The sequence below is a fragment of the Zeus faber genome (genome assembly GCF_960531495.2).
Source record: "Zeus faber genome assembly, chromosome: 12".
Taxonomy (NCBI): Eukaryota; Metazoa; Chordata; class Actinopteri; order Zeiformes; family Zeidae; genus Zeus; species Zeus faber.
Genome location: NC_137196.1, coordinates 27,461,812 through 27,480,885, shown reverse-complemented (window position 1 = coordinate 27,480,885; position 19,074 = coordinate 27,461,812).

Genomic DNA, 19,074 nt, shown 5'->3' with positions numbered 1-19,074 from the left:
CAGAAAGCCCGAACCGAGGGGGGAGTCTGTCGTTTGACGCGACCCGAAGGTGCTCGAAGCGAAGAAGATCGATGTCCCCGAGTGTCCCCGTCAGAGCGCCAACCCTAACGCCGTCCGACATCCGGGGCGAGGCCTCAGAGTGGGTGTTTCGCCGCCGCCGCAGCCGCCGTGATCCGGGCAGTTTTTTTACGAGGGGCAATTCCCGCTCAGTCACGTTGTGCGAAATACAACTGGTGGCTCAACCGAGAGCTGAGCCAAAGGGGGGGTATTGATTCTGTACCTGTGAACTGTTGACAGTTTAATGGTTTTATCATTGGGTTTCTTTTTGAGGGGCTGTTCCGTAGAAATACCAGAGAAACAATATCAAAATCACAGGTTGGGACAATCATTTGTGTGAAAAAAAATTAAATTATATATATATTTTATATATATATATACCGTTTAAGACAGTTGGGATTGAAATCCTCCCTTTTTTCACACAAATGATTGTCCCGACCTATGATTTTGATATTGTTTCTCTGGTATTTCTACGGAACACACACATATATATATATATATATATATATATATATAAATATATCTGTAAGAAACTTTTTATAAGGAAAGAAAAATAAAAGTGCAAAAAGGGGATAAAAACACCAGAGTGGAGGTGGTTTTGAGTGCAGGTTGCAAAAGCTGGGCCCCGTCGCCCCTGGGACGGTCGGGATCGTAGGTGGCCCTCGGATGAGCTGCCCACTCACACTTACATAAAGATCCGCTGGAACGCGGCGGGATCCAGAAGCCATTTCACAGTCAGTTTAACAAGCTGCTCCGGCAGGAAATATTCACACCCTCGCTCCGCGCTCGCTCCCAACTACAATCTCTTCGGGGGAAATTGAAGTTCAGATTCGTCGGAAATGAAGTTCATATTTCTTTTGTTTATCGTGGGGAGGGGGAGGCGGCGGGGCGGCGGCGAGAGAAAAGTCATAAAAAAATGACAATTTCATGTTCTCGCAGTGAATATGTGTGGAACAATATTGATTTTGTTTTTCGTTTATTTTTTTTTCGGGGGGGGGGGTGGCAGTTACCCAACAGGCAATTCATTTATTTTCTCTGTGTTTATCGCAGTCGTAAATAGCCATAAACAGTGTATTCTATATTACATGCAAAGATGAACAAGTGGACACAAATGAAATGAGAGAGAGGAAGTTTTTTCGAAATAAAGTCGATGCACTGCTTTGCTTCACGCCTTTGGAGCTGGGTGAACGCAGACAGCGTGTGAAAACACCGCTTAGTGAGACCCCGAGAAATGCAGCCAGTGGGGTTTGCTGCAATGTGCTTTTTTTTATTGTGGCTTTGTAGAATCTGAATTTCACCGAGAATAAAACTAAAAATCGATGACCCTTGTTTCATGCCGTGCTGGCAGACTATTGAGATTATTCATGGTAATATATAAACAGTGTAGGTAGCAATTTAGAATTTTATCGTTTGTGTCAGCGAAGGGGATTCTCTTCATTTCATTTTGTTGAAGTTGAATTCGGAGCAATCACTCTCTTTACACAACCTAAAGGATGTTCATCTGTTTTTTTTTTGATGTGGCGCCAACCAAGGAGACAGAGTTGGTGTTGCATGCCGGCAAAACAGCTCTGGCTCTGGCTTTCCGTCCGGATCTGGACGGCGGACACTTTTTTCCGTCCAAGCCTGAAAACTCAATAACAAATTAGAGATAGGGCGTCGCTGAAATCAGCGTCATATCATCGCACCTGTATCCTCTGCGGCGGAGGGCAGATCCTTGTGAATAATAAAGACCCGCCCTATCGGCTAGTCCGCTGTCGCGTATGGAACCTCGATGCTGGACTCGGGAGGGTTTTCGGGGGATGCGGAGTGAAGGTCGCGAGGGAGAGCGACGGGATGCCGCTCTTACGTCAGAGATGTGTGTCTGGTTTTTAGCAGCGACCTTGAGAAGGGGACGCGCCCGCCAGTCTTGTGCGTCGCCAAATTTAGATTCCAATACGGTGCGAGGAAGTCACAGATCAAAGCGAAACAAAACGAAACATCCGGGGCTGACATTTAAGAAAAACTGAGTCACAGAGAATATTTTATCCTCCTGAAGACGTTTTTCAGATCAGGAGGAGGTGAAGTGCACGAGGATTTGATGACTTTGAGTTTGGGTCACAAGCCGCTGGGAGAGGGAGTTGTCACGTCAAACTTACTCGCATCCGTCCCGGGATGCCGATCCGGAACGCTTCAACCATGAATTTCAAGAAAGATTCGGAAAAATTAAAAAAAGAGGACGACGGGGACAATTTCAATCGTTTTCCTGAATAAGCAGCCTCACGCACAGTAACGTTCCCTTGGAGGGAGGCAGGTGAAAAGGTAGGAAAAATCAACCCCCGACGTGGAAAAATAGCAAAATATTGCATAGTACGGTATGTGTATGAATTTCTAGCACAATTTCGCTGATATGTGAATAAACTAGTACGTTAGAAAAGCGTGCTTAATGTGGAAACCCCTCATCTCCCTCTCACTCCGTCACTTTGTTTTCTCTCCTTTTCAGCCCTTTTTAAAAACTGTTGATTACTTTTTAAATTCTCCCCCAATTGATTAGTTCGCCACTTCTTCCGTACTTCCTCGTGCCAAAGGGCAACTTTTGATCCATTTATCAGGGCTGCCGCTGTTGTGAAAGTTGCATTATTCCCTCTTAAGAAGATGAAATGAATATTAAATTCCTATAAGTTGGTTCTGGTGCGCCATCCATTAATAACCCTGTTGTGAACATTAGCGGCGCCTATTGAAGTGTTTCTTCAGTAACTTCTTTGAGAAGAAAATAAGTCACAACTTCAAACTTTGCGGTGTTTATAAAATAGAATCCTTAATGTGTTTTTCTTTTAGGGGTGTATACAGTAATTGGTACAATAGATAAAAGATGCCTTTCAGCCTCTCGAACAACGTTCTGTGCCCTCCCCACCGCTGTCCGATCTGGAACCGGGAGCGAATTTTGTTCTTTTCTCTCTCTCCGCGTGGTCTCCGGGTGTGTTTTTCTCTCTCTTTGTTGTGAGGCTGCAGAGGGCGTGGCTGAGGCGTGTCTGAGGCGTCGCTGAAGCGTGGCTGAGGCGTGGCTGAGGCGTGGCTGAGGCGTGTCTGAGGCATGGCTGAGGCGTGGCTGAGGCGTGTCTGAGGCATGGCTGAGGCATGGCTGAGGCGTGTCTGAGGCGTGGCTGAGGCGTGGCTGAGGCGTGGCTGAGGCGTGGCTGAGGCCTGTTGGAGGTGTGTCTGAGGCGTGTCTGAGGCGTGTCCGAGGTGTGGCTGAGTCATGGCTGAGGCGTGTCTGAGGCGTGTCGTCGCCGTGTCTGAGGCGTGGCTGAGCTGTGTCTGAGGCGTGTCTGAGGTGTGGCTGAGTCATGGCTGAGGCGTGTCTGAGGCGTGGCTGAGGCGTGGCTGAGGCATGGCTGAGGCGTGTCTGAGGCGTGTCTGAGGCGTGGCTGAGGCGTGTCTGAGGCGTGGCTGAGGCGTGGCTGGGGCGTGGCTGAGTCATGGCTGAGTCATGGCTGAGGCGTGTCTGAGGCGTGTCGTCGCCGTGTCTGAGGCGTGGCTGAGCTGTGTCTGAGGCGTGTCTGAGGTGTGGCTGAGTCATGGCTGAGGCGTGTCTGAGGCGTGGCTGAGGCGTGGCTGAGGCGTGGCTGAGGCGTGTCTGAGGCGTGTCTGAGGCATGTCTGAGGCGTGGCTAAGGCGTGGCTGAGGCGTGGCTGAGGCCTGTTGGAGGTGTGGCTGAGGCGTGTCTGAGGCGTCGCTGAAGCGTGGCTGCGTCATGGCTGAGGCGTGGCTGAGGCGTGTCTGAGGCGTGGCTGAGGCGTGGCTGAGGCGTGGCTGAGGCGTGGCTGAGGCCTGTTGGAGGTGTGTCTGAGGCGTGTCTGAGGCGTGTCCGAGGTGTGGCTGAGTCATGGCTGAGGCGTGTCTGAGGCGTGTCTGAGGCGTGTCGTCGCCGTGTCTGAGGTGTGGCTGAGCTGTGTCTGAGGCGTGTCTGAGGTGTGGCTGAGTCATGGCTGAGGCGTGTCTGAGGCGTGGCTGAGGCGTGGCTGAGGCATGGCTGAGGCGTGTCTGAGGCGTGTCTGAGGCGTGGCTGAGGCGTGTCTGAGGCGTGGCTGAGGCGTGGCTGGGGCGTGGCTGAGTCATGGCTGAGTCATGGCTGAGGCGTGTCTGAGGCGTGTCGTCGCCGTGTCTGAGGCGTGGCTGAGCTGTGTCTGAGGCGTGTCTGAGGTGTGGCTGAGTCATGGCTGAGGCGTGTCTGAGGCGTGGCTGAGGCGTGGCTGAGGCGTGGCTGAGGCGTGTCTGAGGCGTGTCTGAGGCGTGGCTGAGGCGTGTCTGAGGCGTGGCTGAGGCGTGGCTGGGGCGTGGCTGAGTCATGGCTGAGTCATGGCTGAGGCGTGTCTGAGGCGTGGCTGAGGCGTGGCTGAGGCGTGTCTGAGGCGTGGCTGAGGCGTGGCTGAGGCGTGTCTGAGGCGTGGCTGAGGCGTGGCTGAGGCGTGTCTGAGGTGTGGCTGAGTCATGGCTGAGTCATGGCTGAGGCGTGTCTGAGGCGTGGCTGAGGCGTGGCTGAGGCGTGGCTGAGGCGTGGCTGAGGCGTGGCTGAGGTGTGGCTGAGGCGTGGCTGAGGCGTGGCTGCCAAGGGGAAGGTTTGAGCGCGGAGGTCAGTCTCTGCATTCATGTCCGACGTGAGGGCTCCACACTCTTCGTTGGTCGATGTCTCCGAGCTGCGCAGTATAAAATACGGTCTCACCCCACTCACTCCTCTCACCATCTCACCCCTGTCACCCCTTTCACTTCCGTCTGTCCATCGTAATATTGCATCGTAATACTCAATAGAATACATACATAGCACAACAACATTTTGAAATTAGAACTCAAACAACTTTTTTAAATTAGCTTTAAAAAGGGGGTTTAGAATCAGAATCATACATTCGTGGCCGAGAACGCTTACAAATTCAAGGAATTTGACTTTGTCTCAATATTCGTGCAGAACATGAGAGCATACTGTGCAGTAAACTGCAAGAAATGGTAAAGCGAAGTTCAACAAAACAATCCAAAATATCCACCAAGTTAGCTCTATAACGTAGTGTGTTTAGACTGAGTGCAACAGGCCAAGCAGCAGATAAATGAAGAAGAGTGTGCGTGACAATCGTCATATTGAGTTAATTTATCAGTTTATCCTGTAAATCAATGTGGAGGTTATGGTGTTTGGTTTTATAGTAAGTTTGTAATGGCATGTGGGAGGTAAAATGGAAAAATGCAACTGATTAAAAAAAAAAAAAATACAACTTGTGAAGCTTTACAAATATACACAGAACGTTATTTGCCGCGTCTACTCAGAGACATTCAATTTCGGGCAAAAGCAATCAAGGTTTTTGTGACCTTTGGGCTGAACAGTGAGATGTATGCTCCAGCTTTCCATTGAGGACGAATTGCGGAACTTAATCTAAGAATTTCACCCACATGTTGCACAATAAGCAACCTTGCGCTCAAGCCTTTTTTTCCTACAATCTTCTTGCATACCAAGGATATTTCTCTCCTGTTCACAGTTTGCCACGATCATTGCTGAGACATACTTTTGTTACTTACTTACTTTTGTTGTTTATGTGTTTTTTATTTTTTTCAAATCGCCCTTTAACTGTACAGCAAGACGTCAATGGAAATGTTCCTGCTTTTGAAGGGAATTAACTTATTTTGTGTAATCTCAGGGTGCTTTGGAAAGACATTTAACTGCATAATGTGTGAACGTATGTGTATGCGTATGTACGTGTATGTATAGTATATGTATGTGATGAATAAACCTCTTGAATGTACTTTACAGAGTGGAAGATATCATCATCATCATCATAATCATCATCATCATCATCATCATCATCATCAAGTATGGATATAGTGTCATTATGTATTGGCTGATTGTCAAGTAAAGTTATTTTGTAAAAAAATAAAATAAAATGTTTTTGTCATATTTATTTTATTTCATTGCGTTTTTTTATTTCTAGATTATATTTATTTGTGATCATTAAGCTTTTGTATGCTTACCAAATTATACAAGTTTTAAAATTTATACAAGTTATTATAATAGTAATTTATATTCTTTATTGTTTATCATAGGTTTATACTTAGGTCTGTTTTAATTGTTTATTTTTCATTCCCTCTCTTGATCTCCAAATTATTCATCAGCTTTACTGGATACTGCCGATTCTTTCAGGTGATCCTCAGGTTTAGTGTTAATGGCATAATGCCATTTTCACAAAACACCAATTTCCCTCTGGGGATCAATAAAGTTTCTGTCAGTCAGTCTGTCTGTCTGTCTGTCTGTGTTTCTGTCTGTCTGTCTGTCCATCCGTCCGTCTGTCTATTGTGATAAGACTAGATATCGTCTGGGATTTTGGTCATCGTCACATTAAACAATATTAACATATTATGTTGTTATAGTTGAATGTGTCTTTAAGGTGCAGTAAAGTAATGTAGTTGTCCATAGTCTGTTCTTCATATATATATATATATATATATTTGTTCTGTTGTTGGTTTATTTTTAAATGCTGTATAGTTTTTTTATTTAATTGTATTTTTATTTTATTCAAATATTTTATCTTATTTTATTTTTTCTCTTCTGCGGATTAGGGTTGGGCAATGTTGACAAAATCAAATCACATTTCTTTTATCACAAGAACCTTGATTTTGAAGATCCGGTTAAATCTTTTGGAGGACTGAGGTTCTTTCATCAGTATTTGAGGTATATATATATATATATATATATATATATATATATATGTGTGTGTGTTGGCTGTCTATTACAGGACTCCTTTATTACTGTCATAGCGGTGGCAAACCATTGTTCCGTGACAGGCAGTATCCTTCATTTACTTCTTGGATGTTGTGAAAAACGAAACCGACTTTGTGCACCGCGTCCGTGCGCTAATGGTCTCCCACGGCCAGTGCACCGCCAAGGAACGCCCGACATTTGATACCAAAGTTTGTTTCTGTCCTTCAGGCGTTGCTCTTCAAATTTGTAGTTATTTCTTCCCCTCAGAAAACCTCGGCGGATTCCAGACCTCCGACGCCTCGGTAGGGCAGCCGGATGGCAGTCGGACATTCTTAATTCTCGGTCTGCCTTTTTCAATCTTCCCTCCGCCCCCCAACCCCACCCCAGATACGGCCGCAGACTCACACCCGAAGCTCCTCTCCCCCCTCCCCCGCGCCCCCCTCCAGAGAGTCTCCTGTCACGCCTCTCAGGACGCCGAGGCCGACCTCCTCCCCAAAACAAGCCAAGCGGCCGCTGCTGCTGATCAGCCGCGTCGCATCGGCCCCTATATCGCCCCGCCGCCACCTCGGCCGCGCCCCGGGAGCAGCAGCAGTAAATAAAGGCAGAAGAAGAATCAATAAACGCAATTGTTCATGCGGCTGGATTCGGGCGGGGAGTGGTGGTGGCACGCGACCCACCACCACCACCACCACCACCACCACCACTCGCTGCTCTGGGAGACAGAGCCGCCGGTGTTGTCCCCGAAAACCAGCGACGGGCAGCAGGCCGCAATTTTGTGTAATATTAGGCATCTGGAAAGCCTAATGGAGGGTTTTTTTTACCGGGAGATGGAACCGCGTCGCCCACCCTCGCGTGACCTCCGATGGAGCAGCTATTTTAAGGATGCCGAAGTCATTCCTCCTCCTTGAAAGATGAACGTGCCTCCACCTGCGGAGCTGAGCTCACGCTGGGTTTGAGAACGAGGGAGATCAGACGAGTGTTTCATTTCATTTTGTATTTTTTTTGTGCCGACATTATCAATAAGCTTATTATGTGCCGTATTTCTTTGTGGATGGATTTCCTAAAATAAATACATTTCATGTTTGGAACTTCCTTCAGAAAAAATAATGATCATGTTGGCTTAACACATTTGTAAGAGACTCTCCACAGTCTCTAAAGTATGTACTGCGATATCCTGAAAATAAAAATATTATTACTTAGTGTAGTTCAGTATCTTCATTGCAAAAAAAATAATCTAATTTTAAACATATTCTAACATAGTAATATAAAAATGCTGCACGTGTTAAAGTGCTGTACTCCATATAATCCATATCTATATGCACAGCTGGTGGTTTGCAAATAAACTGCGATCAATTCTAGATGGAGGATGATGTTCCACCTCCACCGTCTGTGTTGTCCCCAAGCTTCGTCCCAATAAAGAAATGGACTTTACCGCATGCTGGGCGCTCAGTTTGAGACATCCAACAGGGATTTCAAATTAAAAGTCCCCGCTGTTGGTGTGTGAGGGTTCAGGGTGCATTAGAAGAGACTTCCTGCTGTGATTTAAGATCAATGTCTCTTCTAAGTGTGGGAGGAAATGGACGTAGCCTACATTTAGGCTAAAAGATGGTGCAAACACAAACTAATTCACACACACACACACACACACACACACACACACACACACACACACACACACACACACACACACACACAGTGATGGGGATATAGACTGATCAGACAAAACATTAAAAGCACCACTAATAACCACTTATATTGTGCAGCTCACCCTCATTCCTCCAAAACAGCTGTGACCCGTGGAGGCTTGGACTCCACAAGACCTCTGAAGGTGTCCTGTGGTATCTGGCACCAAGACGTTAGCAGCAGATAATAATATATAAAAGTATATATATATAATAATAATATATAACAGTATATATATATAAATATATATATATAATATACAACAGTATATATATATATAATAATAATATATAATAGTATATATATAATTATAATATATCCCACCCCTTGACAGGTGCCATCGTAACCAGATGCTCAATGCTCAATGTCACTTCACCTTTCGGTGGTTTTAATGTTGTGGCTGATCATTGAATTTGTGTCAAAACACTGCCCTGCAGCCTTTTCATTATCTCATATTAGCTTGTGTTTCCTAAAGACTAATAAATAAATTGCATAATTAAAATTAAAATATAAAAATAAATCATCTAAAAAACAAAACATACATTTACAAAAAAAAAAAACCAATAACACTTCCAACAATATTATGCTTTCCCTCCTAGCGCCCCTTATCTCACGGGTTAGAGTTAACTCACGGGTTAGGTTTAGGGTGTGTGGTTAGGGTTTAGGGTTAGGGTTTTAGAGTAAGGGTAATGAGTTAGGGTTTTAGAGTTAGTGTAAGGGGTTAGGGTTTTTGAGTTAGGGTAAGTGGTGAGGGTTTTAGAGTAAGGGTAATGAGTTAGGGTTTTAGAGTTAGTGTAAGGGGTTAGGGTTTTTGAGTTAGGGTAAGTGGTGAGGGTTTTTGAGTTGGGGTAAGGTTTTAGGGTTTTAGCGTTAGGGTAAGGGGTTAGGGTTTTTGAGTTAGGGTAAGGGGTAAGGGTTTTTGAGTTAGGGTAAGGGGTAAGGGTTTTTGAGTTAGGGTAAGGGGCCAGGGTTCTTTTTTACATCAATGACCCTCAATTTGATCCTCATCAGTTCAGACCCCCATTTGAAAAGATTTAGTGTCTGGGTTCCCAGTCGGAGCAGATTTTTATTTTCTCCACTATAGTTCAACTGGGGACCCCTTCGGACCTCTCACACGACCCCCGGCGGGTCCACGGACCCCGTGTTGAGAACCATAGGTCTAATTGGCCAAAAAATGAAATAGTGTGTGAGGTGATGATTTCAATGGGATCTGCCACGGGAGCTGCATGTTGGGGCCATTTGTTTATTTCACAGATTTATTTCTTTTCATTTTTCTTTTTCTTTTATTTTCTTCTCTTTTCTTTTCCTTTTCCAAACTCCTCCAAACACTAGACGCTCTGTTCGTTGTGCTTCTCTCTTAATATCACTTTGTGTCTCTCCATCCACGGTACCTTTCCCGTTTGTTCTGTCTTGTTAGTTTGATCTTCCCCGACTCCTTCCGTCCGTCCGTCTGCCATCCTCCCTCTCTCTCTCTCTCGCCTTCCCTCTCTCTCCCTGTCTCGTTGCTGTGATCCGTGACCTTTTGTTTTATTGTCGAAATTATTTTCAGGGTTGTGTTACCGCTCTATTCTGGTGCTAGGAACCAACGCCAAAGGGGCTTTTTATGCCTTTTTTCATCTTTTTTATTTATTTATTTATCTTTTCTGCTGTGAACAAGTGTTCTCTACATCCGCCTGATTTGCAGTTGAACTTTTCAACAATCGCCCCAGCGGCACAAAAGGTGACCCAGCCGGGCCTCACGTTCCAAATTGGAGCGCGGATCCTGGCAGCCGGAGCTTAGAGGCGCCGCGCCGCTGCCAAGATCCGGAGGAGGCAGAAATGAGGATTAAAAATGCCTCTTCCGTTAATTTTATGTTTTTATTTTGATTTTTTTGGAGTCACTTCGAAAAAACAAACGCCCGCGCTCCCTCTCCTGTAGGTGTTTAACACGGGAGCCAGGAACCCAACACAGTGTTAAAATCACACCATTTAATAGCACCGCACAAGTACTTCATTTCATTGCATTGCTTTATGTACTTTAGATTCAAAGCATGTGTATTTTATTTTGCACTGTAATCGTGTGGAGAGGGAAGGAGAAAGGTCAGTATTTTAATATTTATAGGAATGTTATCTCGACGGTAAACTGCAAATTGCATCACCAACTTTATTCTTAAAAAAAACAAAACACATTTGCATGTTTTTTTTGTTCACCTCAAAAAATGCATAGTAAATCATCTGATCTCAGAGAGAATTTCACTATAATAACCCCTTGTTTCTCGCCATACGCCATGCTCCCGTAGCACTGCACTTAGGAACTAATTTATGGTACATTTTGGAATATTTTGTAACTTTCGTGTGACTGTGATGTGTCATTAGAGCCGAATTGTATTACAACGCTGTGCAAGTAAGACGCGACACATCACTCCATTATCTACATGGATTACTTATTGGTCCTCAATTGGGGTAAATATACCTTTATTAGGTTGTGAAGTAGAAATAAAATATTGTTGTAGACCACTGGTTAAATCAGGTGTATTCTTAAATGCATGCACAAGCAAACATTGGAATTATAAACTTTAATACGTACTGTAACTACATAATAAAACAAAACTTTTGCACTTGTAAGTCATGGAGTTCAGTGTTTGATCACCTTAGAAGCCATGATCAGGCGGCTCACTGGTACCTTATGGCATTCCTCCATTGGAATCCAATTATAGCTCATAACATAAGATGAGATAAGATGACACTTTAGAAACCTCTGGAGGGAAAGTCAGGCCTGAGAGCCACAGAGAACAGTGTAGACGACGAAGAGATAGAAATTAAAATGAGATAAGAAAAAGCACATTTACTTGGAGTAGGGCCACTATTCTAACTAGTCTCGCTATTCCAATGAGCAGCACATTTCTAACTAACTAGTCTATCTAGTACCACTGTTCTAACTAACTACTCTAACTAGTAGCACTATTCTAACTAGTAGCACAAGTCTAACTAACTATTTTAACTAGAAGCACTGTTATAACTAACTAGTCTAAGTAGTAGCATTATTCTAACTTGTAGTACTATTCTAACTAACTATTCTAACTGGCAGCACTATTCTAACTAGTAGCATGATTCCAACTAATTGTTCCAACTAGTAGCACTATTCTAACAAACTATTCTAACTAGTAGCACTATTTTCAAACTAAATATTCCAACTGGGAGCACTATTCTAACCAACTATTCAAACTAGTAGCACTATTCTAACTAGTAGCACTATTCTTACTTACTATTCTAACTAGTATCATTATTCTGACTGGTAGCACGATTCTAACTAACTATTCAAACTAGAAGCAATATTGAAACTAATTATTCTAAATAGTAGCAATATTTGAACTAACTATTCTAACTAGTAGTTCTATTCTCACTTACATTTCTAACTAGTAGCATTATTCTAACTGGTAGCATTATTCTAGCTATTCTAACTATAGGCATTATTCTAACTAACTATTCTAAATAGTAGCACTATTCTTACTAACTATTCTAGTTCGTAGCATTATTCTAACTAACTGTTCTAACTAGTGGCATTATTCTGACCTATTGCACTATTCTAACTAGTGGCATAATTCTGACTGGTAGCAATATTCTTACTAACAATTCTAACTAGTATAATTATTCTGACTAGTAGCACTATTCTGACTAACTAATACAACTAGTAGCACTATTCTAACTAGTAGCATTATTCTAACTAATTATTCTAACTAGTAGCACTATTCTAACTAGTAGCACTATTCAAACAGAGTATTCTAACTAGTAGCAGTATTCTAATTAACTAGTCTAACTAGTAGCGTCATTCAAACTAGTAGGACTATCTTTAAAATTGTAACTAGTAGCACTGATCTAACTGGGAGCATTAGTCTAACTAACTATTCTAACTATTAGCATTATTCAGACTAGTAGCACTATTCTCCTTAGTAGAACTATTCTAACTGGTTGCAGTATTCTTACTAACTATTCTTATTTATACCATCACTCTTACTAGTAGCACTATTATAATTAGTAACAAGACTCTAACTAACTAGCCTGACTGGTAGCAGTATTCTTACTAACTATTCTAATTATATATCATTCTGACAAGTAGCACTATGCTAACTAGGAACACGACTCTAACTAACTAGTTAGACTAGTAACACTATTGTAACTAGAAGCACTACTCAAACTATTTATTCAAACTAGGAGCACGGTTCTAACTAACTATTTTAACTATAAGCACTATTTTTTACTATTATAACTAGTAGCACTAGTCTCACTAGTAGCAGTATTCTTACTATTATAACTAGTAGCACTATTCTAAATAACTATTCTAACCAGCGGCACTATTCTAACCAGTAGCACTATGCTGACTAAGTAGTCTAACCAGCAGCACAATTCTAACTACTAGCACTATTCTTACTAGTAACACGATACAGACTAGCGGCACTATTCTTACAAGGACCACTATCCTCTAACTAATGATTCTAACTAGTACCACTATTCTTACTAGTAACACTATTCTATATAACTATTCTAACTAGTAACACTATCCTAACTAGAAACAATATTCTAACTAACAATTCTAAGTCGTATCATTATTCTAACTAGTAGTACTATTTTAACAAGTCATACTATTCTGACTAATGGCACTATCCTAACTAGTGGCGGCACTGCCCTAACTAGTAGCACAATTCTAACTAATAGCACTATCCTAACTAGTGGCACTATCCTAACTAGTAGCACTATTCTAACTAATAGCACAACTCTTACTAGTATCACTTTTCTAACTAATGGCACTATTCTAACTAATAACACTATGTTTACTAGTATCACCATCCTAACTAATTGCACTATTATAACTAGTAGTGCTACCCTAACTTCTAGCACTATTCAAACTAGTAGCAATATTCAAACGAATAGCACTATTATAACGAGTAACACTATTCTAACTAGTAGCACTATTCTAACTAACTATTATAGCTAGTAGCACCATTCTAACTAACTATTTAAAATAGTAGCACTATTCTAACAAGAAGCACTTTTATAACTAGTGGCACTATCGTAACTAATAGCACTGTTGTAACTATTAGCACTTTTAAAATGAATAGCCCTTTTCTAGTGCTAACTAGTAGCAATGTCCTAACTAGTAGCACCATCCCAACTAATAGCACTATCTTAACTAGTATCACTATTCTAACTAGCAGCAGGGGACATACTGTCCCGTATACACATAGGGGGCATACTGTACCGGGGACATACAGATGACATACTGTAACTGGGACATACAGGGCACATACTGTACAGGGGATGTACTTTACCGGGGACATACAGGGGATGTACTGTAACTGGGACATACAGGGCACATACTGTACAGGGGATGTACTTTACCAGGGACATACAGATGACATACTGTAACTGGGACATACAGGGCACATACTGTACAGGGGATGTACTTTACCGGGGACATACAGGGGATGTACTGTACGTAGGACATACAGTGGACATACCGTACGTGGGACATACAGGGGACAGAGTGTACCAGGGACATACAGGGGACAGAGTGTACCAGGGACATACAGGGGACAGAGTGTACCGGGAACATACAGTGAACATACTGTACTGGGTACATACAGGGGACATACTGTACCGGGAACATACAGTGAACATACTGTACTGGGTACATACAGGGGACATACTGTACCGGGGACATACTGTACCATTTACAGCAGCAGGGTCAGATTTAAGTGACCCTGGGTGAAAAAAGGGTGAAAGAAATTCACAACCCAAAGGATTTAACTCTAAATGTTATTTAGCAGGAGGCTGAATCACAGGCGTTGCACATGTTCAAATTATTGATTAATACATACAAAAAAAAAAACATGAATCTAAAATTGATTATAATTGGAAAATAATTGATTGTTCCTTGACTAAATAAACATGAACCCTTTGAACTCAAAGGGCGGCCTCTATACGGAGGCATTTGCAGCAGATAGGACCGTCCGTCCCCTCGACATGAGGGACGGACGGCCTCGCTCCCTGTGATTTGAGGCGGAGGGAGCAGGCTCCGACCGCCGTCCGAGTTCATCTCGTTACAACCACTTACAAAGCCTTTTGATGAAAACGAAAATGCATTGCTTCAACCCATTTAAATGACTTAGGAAGTCATTGTATCAAGATAAACTTGGATTCGTCTGGATGTTTTCTGTCAAACCCCTCCGGGCTTCCGTACCATGCGGGCCGCTGCAGTTTGTCATTGTGGCGGTGCATTTGATGTGCTTTGACGTTTATCAGACATATCTTCTTCGATATATCTTAATGTTTATTGTACTTTCGCTTTAACCCGATCACTTTGTTGTGCACAGGCATTGTATATTACTGCTGTCTATGTTGGATATATATTTTGTGTATTTTGCATCGGAAACGTAGCTTATTTTTTTCTTCTTTCCAACATTTACTATAAGAATACGTAGGGCGGGCCTTGCCTTTGCACGGGCCATTGGTGGGTGAGGGGGGGCCCCGCTGGCTCACCTGAAAGGCAGGTGGTTCAGGCGGGGTGTCAGTCTAGCGGCCCGGTACCTGGCTCCGTGCCTGCCGTCGGTGGCCCGGGTTCTGCACCTGCGGCTGGGTCTTGTGCCTGCATGTGGGGGTGGGTTGTATGTGTGCGCCTCAGGGGTGCAGGGTCACCTCATGCTCTCTGGGACTGGTTCATGCTCCTTGGGGCCGACTGTGGCTGTTGCTGGGCGGGCTTCCAGTTTCAACCGTTGGGGCCGGTTGGGGGGGATCTTCTGTGGCTGAAGGGCGGGGTGCGCCGGGCTTTCCTGCGGTGTGGGGCGTCCCTACGGCCGCAGGACTCTTGGGTGGCTGCGGGGCCTTTTCTGCTGCTTGGAGGCGCTGCAATATAATATTGACCTCATACACCAGCACTAACACACACACACACACACATACACACACTCACAGGCGGACTCATCACAGGCACACACTCACAACACCAGCACCTGGCTTGAACACACCCCAACACCCTCCTGGTTACATCCTTCTCCTCGTCTCTTTTATTGTACGTTGAGAATTTGAACTACACTTGCAGACTAACTCCGTCCGGGATGCAATGACAAAAATACTTTGTGTTGTATGACCAGCATGCTGACAGCACAGGTTAAAAAAACCACAACTTTTTACTTATTCTTTAATTTGGGACATTGTTGAGATAGTACAATTGGGGGAGCGAGTGGCCCTTGCTGCTGTGTTGTGCACATGGCAAATACTTGAACACTTATTCAACCCATTTTTATTTTCAAAGTTTAACATCACTTTTGTTCCAACACGGAGACGATGGCTCCAGTCTGAGATGCTCCAGCATTGCACTCCGTGCAAAACTGACTTGGCAAGCAGGAAGACCTTCCACGGCCGATGCAACAAGCACCCCCTTTTCAAAAAAATGAAATCCTTTCAAAAGAGAGAATGAAAAACGTCCTCTCCGCCTACACCTGAGAGAAACCAGAGCCATGCACTCAGAGAGTGTTTTTTTTATTTTTTAGGTGTAAACAGCAACTTCACCAGGGCCATCTTGGAGCTCGGTGTGATAAATAAAATAGTGCCTGCACTCCATCGTCCATTACCTCCACAACTGGGATTAGCCCCAAATAATGTCTGCCAAAGATCAGTGATTCACAAGCCCCACGTCTTAGAGTTCTCTCCTCTACGCAAATCAAAAAGAGGACTTTGTTCCACCTTGCGTCGGTGCTTTTCCTCTCACTGTCACTTCTCTGTGTGTCAGTCCTGAATAACCATCAGAATGATTCTTTTAGACGGTTTCCAAAAAAGCATAAGGGGGCGGGAGGGGTTTGAAACTCGTGGGTGATGGGTGAACATCGAGAGATACACACTGCATATACAGTATGAGGCGCAGCTTGTGGAGCTAGTTCTGCCGGACAACTCGACCGCGCCACGCGCTTCAGCGCCGTTATTTGGCCCGGCCGATTTAAGCAGGCGGTACCCCCTGCCCCGCCCTGCCCTGCCCGCTTTGCTGTGATTCGCCCACCTCCCTTGTGTCCGCCATGCGAGTGGGGTGTCGCGTTCTGTCCAGTGGGCAGATTCACACTCATCACTTCTATATCTCTAGCTCACTAAGTGTCTGTGCGTGTCGTACACCTCGCTGGGAGTGATGAGCGGTAGAACCCAGGTGCTTCAACTCAAACAATGCAAAATAAATCAAGATAATTTTAAAGTGGATCTAAGAGTTGTACGTCAGAAATACACACACATACACACACAGGTTCATAGAAAATCAAAGGCGTCCTTTGAGATATGGAACCTGGTTTACTTTGCCCCCTCCGTTTGGGCGAAGTGCAGCGGCGTCACTAGGGTTGGTGTCATCCGATGCGGTAACTCATCATGGGTTTGGCCCTTATTCAGTTGTTGTAAGAGAGTGACTGAGGAAGTCTCCCCTTCAAAAAAAGACTGCAGAAAAGACCCTGCATGCCCCCACCTAGTGAGAGCGGGATTGTTTTCCACCAAACAAAAAATGAAAATAAAAATAATAATAAAACGGAACCAAAAAAAAGGGACGTACGAAAAAAAACATGCTTTTTACTCTTTATATGTTTTGTCTTTATCTCTTTAAAGCACTGAGAACCTTTCCCTCCGGATTGGAATTGGACACCCAGGGGACCCGAGTGTAAACTGCGACATATGAAGCATTTCATCTAATTTATGTTGAGCCTCCCTCCCGCTGTGTCGCCTTCTCCAAGAGAGTCTAGAAGAGGAGAGGAAGGGGAAGGGGAAGGGGGGCTTGGAGACCACTGCTTGTTTTCTGGTTTTTCTTTTTTTGGGGGGTATTTTCTTTGTCATAAGAGCTCAGAAAAATTGAAAATGAAGGAAGAAAAAAAAATGAGGCTTTGGTAATTCATTCTAAAAGGGCTATTGGTGACCTAGGCTTAGAAAGAGAAGTCGTACAGGATTTAGTTCTCTGGGTTTTATTTAGCCAGACAGATTCCTGGCGAGACACTGTGGTGGAATTAAGGATTGTTTCTGTGTCTGTAGGTAATTATTTGTGCTTATTCGTTTGGTTACTTTATATGCTTTATGATAATGATTGAATAATGTGCTCCTCTATATACTGTTTCCAAAAATATCAGCCATGGGCATGTTGTTGTATTGTGGTCAGTTAACTGTCAAACTTCATGATTATTTACAAAAATAATAAAATTATATATATATATATATATATATATATTTATGTACATATATGTATATATATATATGTATATATATATGTATATCTTCACCAATAAAAGCAACAACAAATCAAGCATCAAGCAGACGAGGGTAAACCCAGATTTTGGAAAGTAGCTTCAAATGGAATTCTGGGACTTGTAGCATGAACCGCCTAACACATCCATTTTTACTTCAAACCAATTTGGGAAATTGGGTGATTGTCGTGCCTCTTCATGTCACTTTCTGCAGGTAGATTGCCTATCAACATGATCCACGCCAAACAGATGTCAGAGGAGCCTAGATTCGCTCTCGGTCTCAGTTGATCTCGGTGGATCCTGAATAATCCTCCTCTCCGCTCTTTGTTGAACAAAGAGCCAAGCGGTGCAACAACAAAACACATTTGCTGGCGCGGTCAGGTTTGGAGGCGTCATCAGTCAGTTGGAAAAGAGACAAAACAAAAAAACCTGTTAATATGGTTCTAATGAGTAGCCCATTAGGTCTACAAATGCACTGGAACCTCTTGTTGTTAATGAGGTTTGAGGTTTGGCTCGACTTTAATCGAGTTTGCATAAGGAATAAGGTATTCTCAGTAGAATAACCCACGTGTTGCTGAATACACGGACACTTGAGAAGAGAAGAAGAATCTCTCTGATGGTGGAAACGCCGTAATACAAAGTGCGGAGGGCGTTGAAGGATGCTAAGTGGATATACAAGTACACAGTGGAGCTACAAATGGAGCAACGAAACACCAGGCACTTGTCGCAGGGGCAACTACAAATGCAGCCCCTCCCCAGCCACGAGCATGGACACCTCCCTAGCCAATGAACTGAACTTCTTTTATGTTTGGTTTTAGGCTGCCAACAACACTGCTAGCTCGCCGGCTAATATGAGTCACACTGCTGGGGATGAGCGAGCAATCTCAGTGTCTGAGCATGACGTCAGGAGGGCTCTGATGCGGGTGAACAGCAGGAAAGCTGCGGGCCCAGATGGCATATCTGGGTTAGTACTGAAGACCTGCGCTAACCAGCTAGCCCCGTTGCTCACCAGGATATTCAACACCTCCCTGGCCGAGTCGGTTGTCCCGTCCTGCTTCGAGAGGTCCGATGTCATCCCTGTGCGGAAGATCACCTCTCCAGCCTGCTTGAATGACTACTGATCTGATCTGCTGGCCCTCACCTCGTCGGTCATGAAGTGCTTCAAGAGGCTGATTCAGGATTACTTCTGCGCCTCCCTCCCCCGCACCATTGACCCGCTGCAGTTCACATACCGGCCGAACAGGTCCACGGACTATGTGGTCTCCCAGGAACTGCACACCATGCTCACCTGGCTTGCCGTAAGGGCAAGGTGGCAGGTGCGTGAACTCACTAGGGGTCCTCTCTGAGACACTCACATAGGCCCCACTGCTTACTGTACTG